Source organism: Podarcis cretensis, assembly GCF_951804945.1.
Source record: "Podarcis cretensis genome assembly, chromosome: 6".
Classification (NCBI taxonomy): Eukaryota; Metazoa; Chordata; class Lepidosauria; order Squamata; family Lacertidae; genus Podarcis; species Podarcis cretensis.
Window position 1 is genome coordinate 42,417,428 of NC_137175.1, and position 14,743 is coordinate 42,432,170.

The following is a 14,743-nucleotide window of genomic DNA, read 5'->3' on the forward strand; positions in this document are numbered from 1 at the left end:
TGAATAAACATGAACCATACTGTTTTGAAATTGTCTTTGGCCCTTGTGTTCCTTCATGAGGTGTTTCGTTAGTTTCTCCATAACAGCTTTGTTCTATAGTGCATCTCACCATACCTCTAGAGACAAGTTAGCAGCCGTTTTCCAATATTGTGTTTACCGTATATATTTCCAGCTGTACACATGAAAAAGATCAATAGGTCCTTAAACAATCAGTACTTATGGTCATCTATAAACATATTAAATAACAACCGCCGTGTTCGGCTCCACCCTCGGCTCCTCCTGACGTCAAACACCTGCAATGTTGCCCCCCACCCCATCGCCCTTGCAAGCGGGCGCCTCCGGACAGGTGTAACCTGCAATATATACTGACATTTTGTCAGTTACACCACTTTGTAGACCTCAGTCTGACTCCTTCTATGCTGTTCTCCTTCTTTTTAATCCCTTTCTTCTAATCTTCTTTCCTCCCCGCTCTCCTCAGTCACATCCAGATCACTGAAGCATTAATTTACAACACTGCTTCTTCCCTCACTCTCTAGTTGCTTGTCAAAATTACTGGGGATTAAGCAGCGACCTAACAGTTTAGTCCTTCTTTGCATTTCTCTTTTGGGCACCTGAAAATGACGCCCCTCATTCCCCAGCTCTTCCTGTCCTTTCCTGTGTTCCTGTTTGACTCTGCTGTGTCACCGTCTTCTCAGATGAGCCACAATTTTCCTCCAGGGGACTTGAAACCCAGACTGTTCAGTTTCATGAGGAGAGGTGCTCTTGCTGCTGCAAGGGAAAGATGGAAAAGTTCTCAGCTTGCTGATAGGAATGTAATAGGTACTCAGATGAGCTTTTCCTTGGGCTGAATTGTTGTGATGTTTTGGTTGTGCTAAGTAAGGGAAGAGATTGAAGCTGTGTCAGCATCAATCATGAGGAGCCTGATGGGCAGGAGATGGGCAATACAACATCCCTCCCGGACCAGATTGGCTTTTGAATCTTATTTCAGGAGCAGGGATGGGACAGCATCTTCCACCACATCTGAGGACAGTAAGCTGCTTAGGTCAGGGGTAGGCAACCTAAGGCCTGTGGGCCAGATATGCGGCCCAATTGCCTTCTCAATCCGGCCCGCAGATGGTCCAGGAATCAGTGTGTTTTTACATCAGTAGAATGTGTCCTTTTATTTAAAATGTATCTCTCGGTTATTTGTGGTGCCTGTCTGGTGTTTTTACATGAGTAGAATGTGTGCTTTTATTTAAAATGCATCTCTGGGTTATTTGTGGGGCATAGGAATTTGTTCATTTTTTTTCTTTTTCATAATATAGTCTGGCCCACCACATGGTCTGAGGGACGTTGGACTGGCCCACGGCTGAAAAAGGTTGCTGACCCCTGGCTTAGGGCATGAGAGAGGAGCCTGGTCTGGCCTTATCTTCCCTACTCTCTGCAGACCTGATGCCACAATGCTACCAGGCTTCACCATGCAGGGTATGGAAAGAACCTAATCAGCAGCCTTGAAGGCTTGATCCAGCAGCTGATGGGTGGTGATTTCCAGTCTGTTTTCTGCATGGATTGGCCATGCAATTGAGTTTCCCACTCCTGACATCATGCCTTATCTTTGAAAACTTGTTGGCACACCTTCATCTCTTTTGAACTTCTCGCCTCTCCCCCAAATTCCTGGATTGTGACTCCAGAGCCTTGTGTCTACGGCTCAGCCTGTGCCATTACTTGCTTGAACAAAACCCTCCTTCTTACTATAAGTAACAGCCTTTGCTTGCATGTTTTGAGGAAGGGGCCAAGACCTGCTTCTCCATGGTCTAGTGGCAGCATACATGCAGAAGAACCACAAAGATGGTGTACAAACCCCTGCTATCTGATTGCTCTGAATGAGTCTGGATTTGGAGGAAAGCATGTTAATAATGGGGGGGGGGGGGATTACTGTTCCTTAATGGTTGATGGCCAAGCTGTGCATGTTATGTCTTTGCTAGCAGAAAACAGTTGTGGGTGGCATGGTAGGACAGCCATGCTCACCTGACTGCTGGTTGGTTACACTGCTGCTGCTTACTGGGAGGTAGAGCAAGCAGCAAGGTCAGTGTGGCACAAATGGACTAGTGGGCTTTCAAGTCTGAGTACTAGTTAAAAATATGAGATTAGAGAAAAAACAGGAGTTACAGGAGATCACCAGTCTACGGATTAAGAATATTGAAATACTGCAATGAGGCCAAACATAGATTCACAAAATGTTTAGGGGTTTAGGGGTATGCGTACCCCTGCGTACACCCCCCAACCCCCCCCCCCACACACACTGATTTTATGGGATTATGGCTTTCCAGAGATGTGTCTATTTGGTGAAATTGCATAACATGTATATATTAGGAGAAATTCACACTAAAATGCTGGTGAATTTTCACAAGGACTCCATTTTTAAAGAAATCACAAATTGATCTGAAAATGTGGAGGACTCAATTTGAGATTAGAAAAATGAGAAATTGTGATTGTAGCACTGAAAATAACCTTTACAGAACAGAAAAAAGGTTATTGCTATTGGGGAAAATATTATTTTGAAGTGTTTTATTTGATGTGGTAATTGCAGGGATTTTCACAGAGGAGACATTTCAGGCAAATGGCTCCCCATATGAAAATAAGGTGGGTAACACCTCCTGTGCAAGTTTTACCACTTAAAAATAAATGTGTGAACCAGTCCTTTGCTCTAGTTCCCTCCAAGGGCAGATCCATCCATATGCCTTGGTTCACATCCCTTGCTTAGTTGCTAGTAGTATATGAAAAAACCAGTATTTATGGCCATTTTCTCCTCTAGGTGATAAATTTTGCCATCATAATGCAGTGTGCTTCCCAAGGTACCAGGTAATTATTTGAAATAGTGTCACTCTATCCCATTTGGAGCAAGCTAGATTGTTTCATTGGTTGTTTATAGGAGAGTTCTCAAAACTCTAATCTTTTATTGCAGAGTATTACTCTCAGTAATACTCTCAGGACGCGGGTGGCGCTGTGGGTAAAACCTCAGTGCCTAGGACTTGCCGATCGTATGGTCGGCGGTTCAAATCCCCATGGCGGGGTGAGCTCCCGTCTTTCGGTCCCAGCTCCTGCCCACCTAGCAGTTCGAAAGCACCCTTAAGTGCAAGTAGATAAATAGGTACCGCTTTATAGCGGGAATGTAAATGGCGTTCTGTGTGCTGCGCTGGTGCAGGCTCGCCAGAGCAGCTTTGTCACGCTGGCCACGTGACCCGGAAGTGTGTGCGGACAGCGCTGGCTCCCGGCCTCTTAAGTGAGATGAGCGCACAACCCTAGAGTCTGACAAGGCTGGCCCATACGGGCAGAGGTACCTTTACCATTTTATTACTCTCAGTATTTTTAGGCTATGTCACAATCTGCAATGCAATTTAGATGAATTGTTTCACCCCAATGAAAGACACTCTAGAAGAGAGGTGGTTGACATTTGCTGGCCTTATACCAGGCATAGGCAAACTCCAGCCCTCCAGATGTTTGGGACTGCAATTCCCATCAGCCCTAGCTAACAGGACGTGTTCAGGGATGATGGGAATTGTAGTCCCAAACATCTGGAAGGCCGGAGTTTGCCTATGCCTGCCTTATACATATGCCTTTGGCCAACCTTCTGGGGCCTGCATGCCTGTGGTGGGTATGGCCAAAATGGAGGGGTGGGGAGAATGTTCCATTGCACAAGCAAAAATATTTGTAGTGATTTGTACAAGGTGCATTGTAGCATGTACCTTCATTCTAGATTGGACCTTAGGGGAGTCAAGAAGGTGGAAAGGAACCTGCCTTTTCGTCGGAACAAAGAGAGCTGCCTGACACAGAGTCAGACCATTGGTCCATGTAGCTCAGCATTGTCTGCAGTACCTGGTAGCATCTCTCCAGCATTTCAGATGGGGAGACTTTCCCCAATGCTACTTGGAGCTGCCAGGGGTTGAACCTGAGACCTTCTGCATGCAAGGTGGAGGCTCTTGCACTGAGCTGTGATCATTCCCTTTTATTTCACAGGGATGGCCCTACGGTTAGGCAGAATGAGGATGTTTCAGAGGCCGGATGCAGGAGTGGGGTGGCAGTGGCTTCCAAGTCTAGCTTGTACAGGCCCTCCTGGCTTACTGCCCTCATCTATCTCAGCACCAGTACTGAAGTAAAGGTTGGTTGCTGATCTGCGCAGCCTTTTTACGTGGAATTGAGGGAGGTTCTGGTGCCATCTTGTCCTCCACCTCAGACAGCAAAAGGTTCTAGGCCAGTCCTGAGGAATCAACACAAAGGACCGTGTGCATATAACTGAAAACTGAGAATCTGGGAAGCTCTCATTATGCTTAGACCAGGATTAAGGTGCTCATGAAACTGATGCAAATGTGCTTTTGAAGATTTAACAGCCTGGCAGCCTTTTAAGAAAATAATGCATCGATGCCTCCAGAATATCAGCATGTGGCTTCAGGAGTCAGCCAGGCATGGTGGGAAGCGGGACTGGGAAGCCTTCAATCTCTGAAAGAACCAATGTGGCTGGAGGGCTGGACTAGAGTAGACCCATCACAATTAATGGCCCCAGTTTAGGATTCACCTAATGAACCCTGTCAATAGAAGCCCTGAGCAAGGATTTCCGCTTGTGCCACAGCGATTTCCCCATGTCCTCCCTGCATGCTCCCCAAATGAGCCTTGGGAGAGTCAGGAGAACCCCCAAAATGCCACACAGGGGGTGTTGTTCCATTTGACAAGCTGAAAAGCTTGCACAGACAGAACATTCACTTTAACACTATGATGAATTCCATCCATAGTCGAGTTCATTTTGGTGTGTGTCCTCTGTGTAAAAGTTAGTTGAATTCCACCCTTGGTGTGGGGAGAGCAGGGGTCAAATCCCCATAGCCCCCAAACTGACTGGGTGATCTTGAGTCGGCCCCTGTCTCTCAGCTTACTCCTCACAGGGCTGTCATAAGGCTAAAAGGCAGGACATACCGGCAATATGCTTTAGAGGAAATATTGGACACAAATCTAATAGATAAAACATCTTTATCCTCTCTGGCCCCACCACACACAATTCATTAAGAGCAACGTGGGAAACTGAGCACCTTCCTCCGCTTCAGATATCTGAGTAATACGTACCTCCCAAGCCACCTTGGTAACGTCAGCATCCCCTGTGCTGCATGGGTGTATTGGGGGAGGCAGGCTGCTTTTCCATTCAGTCCTGGGAGAGCTTGGCTGCCTTGTGTAGGTGGTCTGCTGCAGACAGCCCACCAGTTGATTGTTTAGAGCGCTAATCAAAAGGGGATGCTTTCCCTTGCACAAAGATTTGTGTGAGGCAGCCTCTGACTCCCCTCTCCTCCCCACTTTTAAGGAGCTTAAAATCTTTAGTAGCTCATTGTTGTCATTCTCTGTATTAGAGTCCATTACTCATCAGGGCTCTTTTGTGCTGTTCCTGCAGATCTAGGTGAATTCCCCACTGGTTGTATCATCTGGTATTGCATTTCCTAACTCGCCGCCTAGATTTAATTACAGGCAGTGCTGCAGAGAGATGAAATGTCTGAAAGACAAAGCAGCGCTGAGAGACACTGGGGCATCCTGACAGGCTGGGCCTGAGCCTGCTGCTGCTTTGAGCTGACAGGAAACATGACAGTGTTCCTTGTGTCTTGAAAGCCAGAGATGGTGTAGCTAGGGAATATATACACATATTGAGCAAATATATACACATCTCAGTGCTGATCACTTTTGTGTGATCCTGTGTTTATGCTGGGCTGCTATACAGAGTGCCTCCAAGCACATCTATTTATTTGTTTATATATTGAATTTCTATTCTACTTTTTTCTCCAAGGAGCTCAAGGAGGCGTACATGGTTCTCCATCTCTTGCATTTTATTCTCCCAACAACCCTGTGAGGTAGATTAGCCTGAGAGGCCATGGTGAGCATCATGGCCAAGTGGGGATTTGAACCCTGGTCTCCCAGGCCCTACTCTGGCATTCTAACCACTATATTTGGCCAAAGCAGAACTGTTGCAGTTGTTAGAACATGGCTGATCAACACAGTGCCCTTCAGATATCGTTGAACCACAATTCCCATTATCCCTGATGGTTGACCATGCTGGGTGTTGGTCCAACAACATCTGGAGGGCAAAAAAAGCTAACCTGGGTTATGCTGTTAGACCAGGGCCAGGGACATCCAAGATTAAATTCCCACTCAGCTGCAAAGCCCACAGCCAGTTCGATCTCACACAGCACAAACCTATGCATCTCTAGCTCAGTGGGGCTTACAACCAACGCAAGTGAGTATAGGATTGTGGCCTTAGCCTAATCTATGGTACAGGGTTGCTATGAAGATGGAACAGAGGTGAGGACACTTTGTCTGCAGTCCTGAGATCCTTGGAGGAAGGGTCAGATCAAAATGGAATATTTTTTTGAAGATATACAGCCAAGATACTGTAGAAGTGTTACAGTGGTGGAGACCCCTGGCTTTATTAGTTTGCTAGAGGTGTGCTCTGTTTCACCCAAGTAACAAGCTAATAGTATGGTTTGACCTTTGCCTTGTCCTGTAGGTAAACCTTGAGGGGGAAGTCTCTAAGCATTGTAGCATGCTCTGTTATTTATCAAACAAAGTGTGTGAAAATGTGGAATTTAACACTTCTCCTTGTTGCACTGAAATAGTAACACCTTCAGCAGGCACAAGCAAGTCTACTAACGCTGCTTTAAGGCATGCCTGATGAAGACTGAAGAAATCCACACTCAGTGGATGAGATGCATCTAATGTACACAGGGAAGTTGGTGCCCAAATTAAAGTAAGCAATTGTTTGCGTTTTCATTTAATTGGGGATGTTGTTCTTTCAGCTTTGACCACAGATTACCAGGAACAACATTTACTTATTTTACTTACTGACAATGAAAAGGTGATTTGGCATATTTTATATCATCAATTATTTCTAAAGGTCTTTTGATGTGGAAATGGGTTTTGGAGGAATGCTCTCTTGGCAGGATATCAGCCAGCCTTCTTGCTCAAAGATCTTTCCTGCAACCTCCTACCCGCCCCACCTCCAAGTGTTATTGTTGGAGCAAAACAGTTTTTACATATGTTCCTCTGTGGGAATTACTTTAAGGCACTCCACTGGAGCAACTGACCTGTGTTTTGTCAAAACACAAGGAACCTGAGCATAGCAAAGAGGTTCCAAGTAGAAATCCAATGGCTTGCTCACCCAAATGGCAGAGGTAACTTAAGCAAGTATATGGCAAATAGGTGTCCTGCTTTCTCTTTACTTTTATTCCAAGTTTCTAAATGTCAGATGGGGGCGGGCTAACTTCCAGGATATCCTAGGTCCACTCTATTAATCTTCAGGTTTTGTGAGTCATGCTGCTCTCTTATGCCAAACACCTATTATTGTGCAGGAAAGCAGAGCTCTAAAGCATCTACAAGAGTGCAGCCTGCTGGATATTGTGGACTACAACTCTCATCTTCCCTGAACATTGGCTATGCTGGCAGGGGTTGATGGGAGTTGTGGTCCCAAACTTCTGGTGGGTACCACATCAGCTGCTCCAGGAATATATATGCCATCTATATTTCAATAGTTTGGGAGATGAGAAGAACACTGCTGTCTCAAGCACAACTTCTATTCTTTCATGCTAATATGAAGTAATTTGTTAGCAAGTGCCACAGGAGCAATAGCAGCTTGCGCTCTGACCCTGGATCACTTGTGGTCAAACTTAGTTGCAAGACTTCTCTCGCTGGCATCTCCTAAGCAGGACCACAAGCAGCTGACAGGGACAGATATCACGGCCTAATAGACAGATAAAGTGTCAGGCTGAGGCAGCATTCATCAACTTGGTGCCCATCAGCCCTGACTTCATTCAACACCTTACCCGGCCATGTTACTCCTTAGGTGAAACTGAGCCACTCTCACACTCTCAGCTTAACTTACCTCACAGGGTAGTTATGAGGATAGTATGTTATGCATGCCTCCCTGGGGGAAGGATTGAAGCCAGCTAAAACAAGAAGCTCGTTACAAGTTCATTAAGGTTATTGCCACTGTTTCACAGTAACAGCTATCTAATATGGTTTTCGCAATTAGCATACGTATCAAACCTCTCAATGATTATTATCTTTATTGTTCTCATAACATGCACATTTGGGAAAATACTGCATAATGGCTGCTCAGCCTGTGCAGTCTGTACACACATAAGAAAGGTTTGACAATCTTTGAGTGGCCAATGGACCAAATCCTTTTTGACACGATCAAGGGGGCCTCCAAACTGTCCCTATTTTGCATGAGGAATTCAAGTACACACCAGTAATCAACATGGTGCTCTCCAGATGTTTCAGACCATAGTTCCCATCATCTCTGGCTTTTGACCACACTGACTCACACCCACTTGCAAATCTGATTATTTGGGGAGTAATCAATGTGGTCTCTCATTGTCATCTGATTAGACACTGTGAAAGTAGGATGCTGGACTAGGCGGGCCTTTGCAGACCCTCCAAGTGTCCCTATTTTCCAGGGATGTCCCTGATTTAGAGAAGCTGTCCAGGTTTCTTATTTGATCCTGGAATGTCCCACTTTTCCTTAGGACGTCCATTGGAGAAACGTTGGAGGGTATGGAGTCGTCTGAAGGCAATCCTGTATAGAGAAGGGTTTTTTTTTAATGTTTAATGTTTTATTAGGTTTTTATATATGTTGAAAACTGCTCAGAGTAGCTGGGCCAACCCAGTAAGATGTGTGGGGTATAAATAGTAAAATAATCGCTATGGAATGGGACGTCCCTATTTTCATCAGAGAAATATTGGAGGGTATGCCTTTAGTCTGATGAATTTAATATAAGGACATGATCCTGCTGGATCAGACCAATAGTCCATCTTATCCAGCATCCTCTTCTCACTGGAGCCAAACAGATTCTTCTGGGAAACCTTCACACAAGAGAACTCTCCCATTTTGTGGTTTCTAGAAACTGGTATAGCAATACTTGGATCTGAGTAGGAGACAGCTGTTTTGGATTTTATGAAATGGGATAGACAATGTACTGGGAATAGCACCTCCTGCCTATTTGCAAGCTTCTGCACCTCATAATTACATAAACGTTTCCAATGTTTACAACCTCAAAGTGATTCTTATTATTTAGCCTGGATTTCCCACTGCTTGAGGAAGGGAAACCATCTTTAGAAAGTATATACCTCCCTAAAACGACTTGATGGGAAAGTAATATGGATAGTCAACAATACCACTATTCTATACCACTTTTCAATGTACAGAATGCTTTGCTTTTCTTATCTCACCACTCTGTTATGAATCTGTCACATGAACCTTGCAAACCACTTTGCTTGTCAATGAATAATTCAGCTTTGTCAGCCAAAAAGTGGGCATCCCTCCTAAAATAAACAATCTCAGCTGGTTTTCTTCCAATAATAATTCACTGCCTAATGTGTTGATTCAGATCTGTGATGGTGAAATGTGACATTATTATGCTACTGTACTACAGAATGGAGTGCAGTGGTTCGATAGATCCACTTTATCTTTTGTCAAGTTAGACAGGAGATTCACTGTTGTCTAGGCTCTGTCTGTACTACATTTTTATGATGGATTAGTTATTACTTGAGGAAGGGCTGTCGCTCAGTGGCAGAGTACATGCTTTGCATGCAGAAGGTCCCCAGTATCAGCAGGTATGACTAGGAAAGGTTCCTGCCTGAAACCCTGCCATACGGTAGACAATATTGAACTAGATGGACCAATGGTTGACGTGGCATGTGCTAAGATTAAGAAAGATCGTGCGAGGGCATATTATCTTCAGTTGCTTTCTCCAGGGCCTTCACAAAACTTAGATTTCAAGTAATGCCATCTGTATATCTTGAAGGGAGTAAACAGTAGGAGCAAAAACCTTTTGGGATGTAATCATATCAGGCATATAATTCACTATTTGCTATTCTGTCCCTTATGTGACCACAGCAATATGACAAGTATTCCTTGATTTCTATGTAGACTGACGTGATAATGACGGTACAATACAGATGTACAACAATGCACAAGGAGGAAATTTTGTGTCCTATAATAATAATAAAATTATTTTTCTCTTTCTCCTCTTGCCCTTTCCCTTTTTTGTTATTGCCTTCCTTCTGGGTCTGTCCTGGTTAACATATCCTTGCACCTAGTTTTCCTCTTGGTTGGAAGATTTCAGGTTCAGCTTTATATACCGTATATAGATCTGGTTTGCTTACCCAGAGCTTAGCACAAATGAGCAGGTTCCTGGGCTGAAGATCACAGCTGCTGCACTTCTCCCCTGCTCCTGGGGCTGGTTTGGCTTAGTGTTACTTTCAAAGCTGGGCCAGTGGTTTGTCTCACTCCAGACAATCTGCAAGCCGCCATCAGTGTTTGTTCTTGGGTTATCACTTGTGATTTGTCTGGGAGGACACAAACCATGAGTTTGGGTTCAGATGTAATGCTAAGCCAAACCATGGTTTAACCCTGGGTAGTGCGGCAGCAGCAGGACTGGGGGAGAAGTGCTAAGGGGAATTGGCTAAGGGGAGTGTTGGGGATGAAGAGTGGACATGGAAACATTGCAGCTCCTCTTATTTACAGCATTTCTGCACCACAGTGGAAAGTTCTGCTTAATTTTTTTTAATCAATAAAATGTTAATAATAGCAACAAAAATTAAATATTTTCCCACAGTATTGGGTTAAAACATAACAGTCAATTATTTGTAAATAACCAGGTTTATATTACCTATATGTTGCCAGGAAACTATGCATCCTTTTTAAAAATATGAATTCTGTTAATGGTTTTAACTGAATTGGCTTAATTGTGTGGTAAATATGTTGGACATGGCTTTTCTTTATAATAGATGATTAACAAATATTGTAAATCTGCATTATATCTTGCTGTTTGCTAGTCGGTTGAGGTTTCGTCTTCGGTTAGATGCAATAAAGTACATATCAAAACTGACTCAGTCCAAGACAGCCTCCTCGGTTTAATGTACTCCTAGCTTTTGGAGACTAATGTGTTAACTTGCACTTCCTAGATGTGGTGTTGTAGAAATTTTTCTTCATCCACCTCCCATGCTTTAAAAATTGTTCTGAACATTGGTTTTAGATTTCCCCCACCCACCTTGATTATGTTTTGTGCAGCTGCATTAATTAGACCCCAATTGTGAGCACCACGAGAGATTTAAATATAAAAGAAAAAGAAGCATGTGACAATACATTTTGCTGTGTAGTTGCATTCCCCCCTTCCATTTCTTTGTCTTCAATATATTCTGTGTTTAATTGGTTAAATATATTCTTTGTTTAATGCTTAATTTCCCAGATGTTGGGACTCAAGCCTCATTCGAAAACTATACGCTTTGACATGCAATCCCTTTTCTTTAATCCTAGATGAGAAAGGGTTGCCTATGATGATTTGGAGGGTGGAGGGAGGTGAATATGGCCTGCCCTTTCCCACAGTGTGTCCTGTCTGAACACTGGCATTGAAAACCAGTGAGCCCAGGAGGGACGGGTTATGACTCAGTGGCATATCTCCGGGTAGGGCTGGAAGAGAACCCTGTCTGAAATCCTGGAGACCTGTTGCCAATCAATTTTATCTATTTATTTATTGCATTTATACCCCATATTTTTCTCTAAGGAGCTCAAGACACAATTCTCTCCCTCCTCATTTAATCCCCACAACAACCCTGTGAAGTAGGTTTGGCTGCAAGGCACTAAGTGGTCCAAGGTCAACTGATGAGTTCCATGGCCGAGTGGGGATTCGAACCCTGGTCTCTCAGCTCCTAGTCGAACACTCTAACCACTACACCACTTTGGCTCTCAATCAATGTAGACAATGCTGAGCTAGATGGACCCAACAGTCTGACACCAATAGAGTAGCTTCTTGTGTTCCTATTTTCCTATCCCCTTTTGCTCCCAGCTCATTATGTACTTCAAGCTCAGCCTTTTATCATAAGAAGAGAATACAGACAGATTCTTCCCCTCCCTTCTAAATAGATGTTTCCCCCATCCTTTTCTTCTGAAGCTCAGAGAGCTCTACAGCCAGAGGAAAGAGCTCTGGTGGGTGGCTTGTGATGTGGGCCCAGTACGACTGTCAGTTGCGTTGCCAGGAGTTCTTTTCCTTCCTTGGCATGTACTGTTTAACCTGCCTCTGGATGGTAACAAGGGTCTCATCAGAAGCTCAAGAATGTGTGTAGTCATGGTAAACAATGAGCTCTTAGAGGGGACAGAGCTGGGAGAAGAATGGGCATTCTGTCACACTCCCTGCAATCTCTCAGCTCCTTGGAGACCAGGCGTAACCTGTGGAATGAAAGCACCTGAGAGGCTGGAGGTGGAGAGAGCAAAGGGAGGAGGCAGCTGGGGGCGAAATTACCGGTAACTGGTGCCTCACAATATTAGGGGCACACAATAGGACATTTCCTACGACTTGCGCTTTAGAAACTAGAAATTCACACCCCCAGCTGCCATGGAACAAAACTGCTAGGGGCTCACGACGTTCTTGCTGATTGAAGGCCTCACGAAAGCCTTATTATGCCAGAGACTCAGAGCACGTATATAATCTGTGAGATTTTTGATGTCCAGTTTTACACACAGTTTTGCTATTTTATATCCCAGCCCCTCTAAAGGAGGCAGTGAAAGCTTGTGGATGCCCTAAACCTAAAGGCTGATAAATCTCCCGGGCAGTTTTCAAAGCACAGGTACTTTAAGCTCATAAGGGTAGGCGAGCCAGATATTTCAAATATATAGGAAGCTGCCTTATACCAAGATAAAGCACTGGTCCATCTAGCTTAGTACTGTCTACACTGGCTGCCAGCAGATCCCCAGGATCTCAGGCAGGAGTCCCTTCCAACCCTAACTGGAGAGGCCATGGGTTGAACCTGTGGTCTTTTTCAAGAAAAACATGTGCACTACCACTAAGCTATGACCCTTGCCTATACAAGTGATGCCAGTGTGATGCCATTTTACTTTTATTTTTTAGCGGACGGGAATTATAGCCATATTCCTCTAAAGGGCATCTTCATTGCATCCTGAGAATAAAGCTTGGTAGCGCGTCCTCCTCTGACAGCCAATATAGTGGATAGCAAACTATTTAAAAAGTAGGATTTCTATTTCTCCTAATTTTCATGCTGTTTTAGACAATAGAAAACAGTCCAGCTCAAATTATCTAGCTTAATTATAATCTTCTGTACTGAGAAGGTAACTGGGAACACGGATAAGAGCCTTTTTCTTCTCCTTTCAGTTGCAGATGTATGTTAGGAAAAAGCAATGGAATAAATATGCAGAGAATGCTGCAGCTGAAGTTGCATTGCAAAAACATCATCTCCAAAGACAGATTTTATTCCATTCTTTTTTTGGACTATGCACTATTCTCATCCTCAGACTAGCCAAGTTTTATTTAATGCTCCCACTTGAGATTTGATACGGATGTTTTGACTAGGGATATGCAAGCTTTCTCTGGTTCACTCAAAAAATGCCTTGAGCTTTTGAAATGTTCAAGCTGAATGCCGGGGGGTGGGGAGCCCTGAGGTCTCTTCAAGCATTTAACTTTGAACACTTGAAAAGCCCAATATCCTGCTGCTCCGCCACCCATTCTGCCAGTCCTCCCACCCATGGGTGTCCATGGGTGTGGAGAGAAGACAAGGAGACAGTTGTTGCCCCCTCCCAGATTTCAGGACTCTTCCTCATCGACTGAAATGGGGAAATCAGCAAATACCTTTAACTTTTTTTCTTTCTTTTTTACAGAATTGGTCAACATTAGCAGGCATGGCAAGGCCTTTAGAGATCATCTTATGAGATCAAGTCTGTCAAATTCTACACAACTAGATACAAAGTTTGTGTGTGTGTGTGAGAGACACCTTGTCAAAGTTTGAGGCTTTTAAAAAAGGAGAGAATAAAAGAAATGACTGTAACTTTTTAAATGAATCAGATGAAATGGTGTCAGTATTGGAATAAACAACCTGGGTACAGAAAGTTTCAGTACGTGACATTTTAGAACTGTGTATCATCATTCTTGCCACCATCCATTTTCTTCACTGCCACCACCAAGGGACTAAGGCTGCAGCCCTATGCCAGTTTACCTAGGAGTAAGCCTAGCTGAACTTAATTTGCCTTCCTTCTGAGTAGGCATGTACTGTATAGGAATGTGCTATGAGGGGCAGCATTGGGATCCTGCAGGATCTGCATTTCATGTTTATCTTGCAAGTCTATCCAACTGAATCATGAAAAGGTTTTCAGGCAGACACCAGAATTGTGAAAGGTTGTCCTCAGCTTAGATCTGTGAACTTCATGGAAAGTGGATCAGTGCCAGCTATTCACAGTTTAGTTCTGATGACATAAGCTAGGTACTTTCTATGCATTTTCTAGGAATAAGAGAATTTTTAAATGGGGCGAGTTTAGCCTAGCAATGAGTAGTCTTTCTAGACTTCACATCTCAACGTTACCAAAATCCCCTCTCCTCAAACAGGTTTCTTATTTCCATAGCTGAAATTGTGGGGAAGACATTATGGACTCCCAGCCTTCCTTGCCTAACCTGATTCTTTAGGCACATTAATGGTATATTTTCCATTGTGGGACTTAATCTTCTTTGCCAGGCTGAAATGGTGGCAGCATTTCCAGCTCTCACAGTACAATGCACTCTACATGAGGCTTACATCCATGTAAGTGCACAAGCTTTTCTTAGAACACATTGGCTACAAGCATTAGTTAAAGGTGTATTGGTGGTTCAGTGGTAGAATTCTTGACTGCCATTCAGGAGGCCCAGGCTTAATTCTTGGTCAATGCAACTCCCATTTGAGCAACCCTCAACTGGCA

At 44.0% G+C, this 14,743-nt stretch overlaps 1 protein-coding gene and 1 long non-coding RNA gene across 8 annotated transcripts in view; both read left to right on the forward strand.

Moving 5' to 3' along the window:
• BLACAT1 (BLACAT1 overlapping LEMD1 locus) overlaps positions 1-14,743 on the forward strand; it is an 82,501-nt gene that overhangs the window by 35,084 nt on the left and 32,674 nt on the right. The gene's annotated exons all lie outside the window — the stretch shown is intronic.
• On the forward strand, positions 12,120-13,842 carry LOC307218138. The gene is made up of 2 exons (XR_013839814.1): positions 12,120-12,630; positions 13,676-13,842. It is a non-coding gene; the product is annotated as an uncharacterized lncRNA (long non-coding RNA).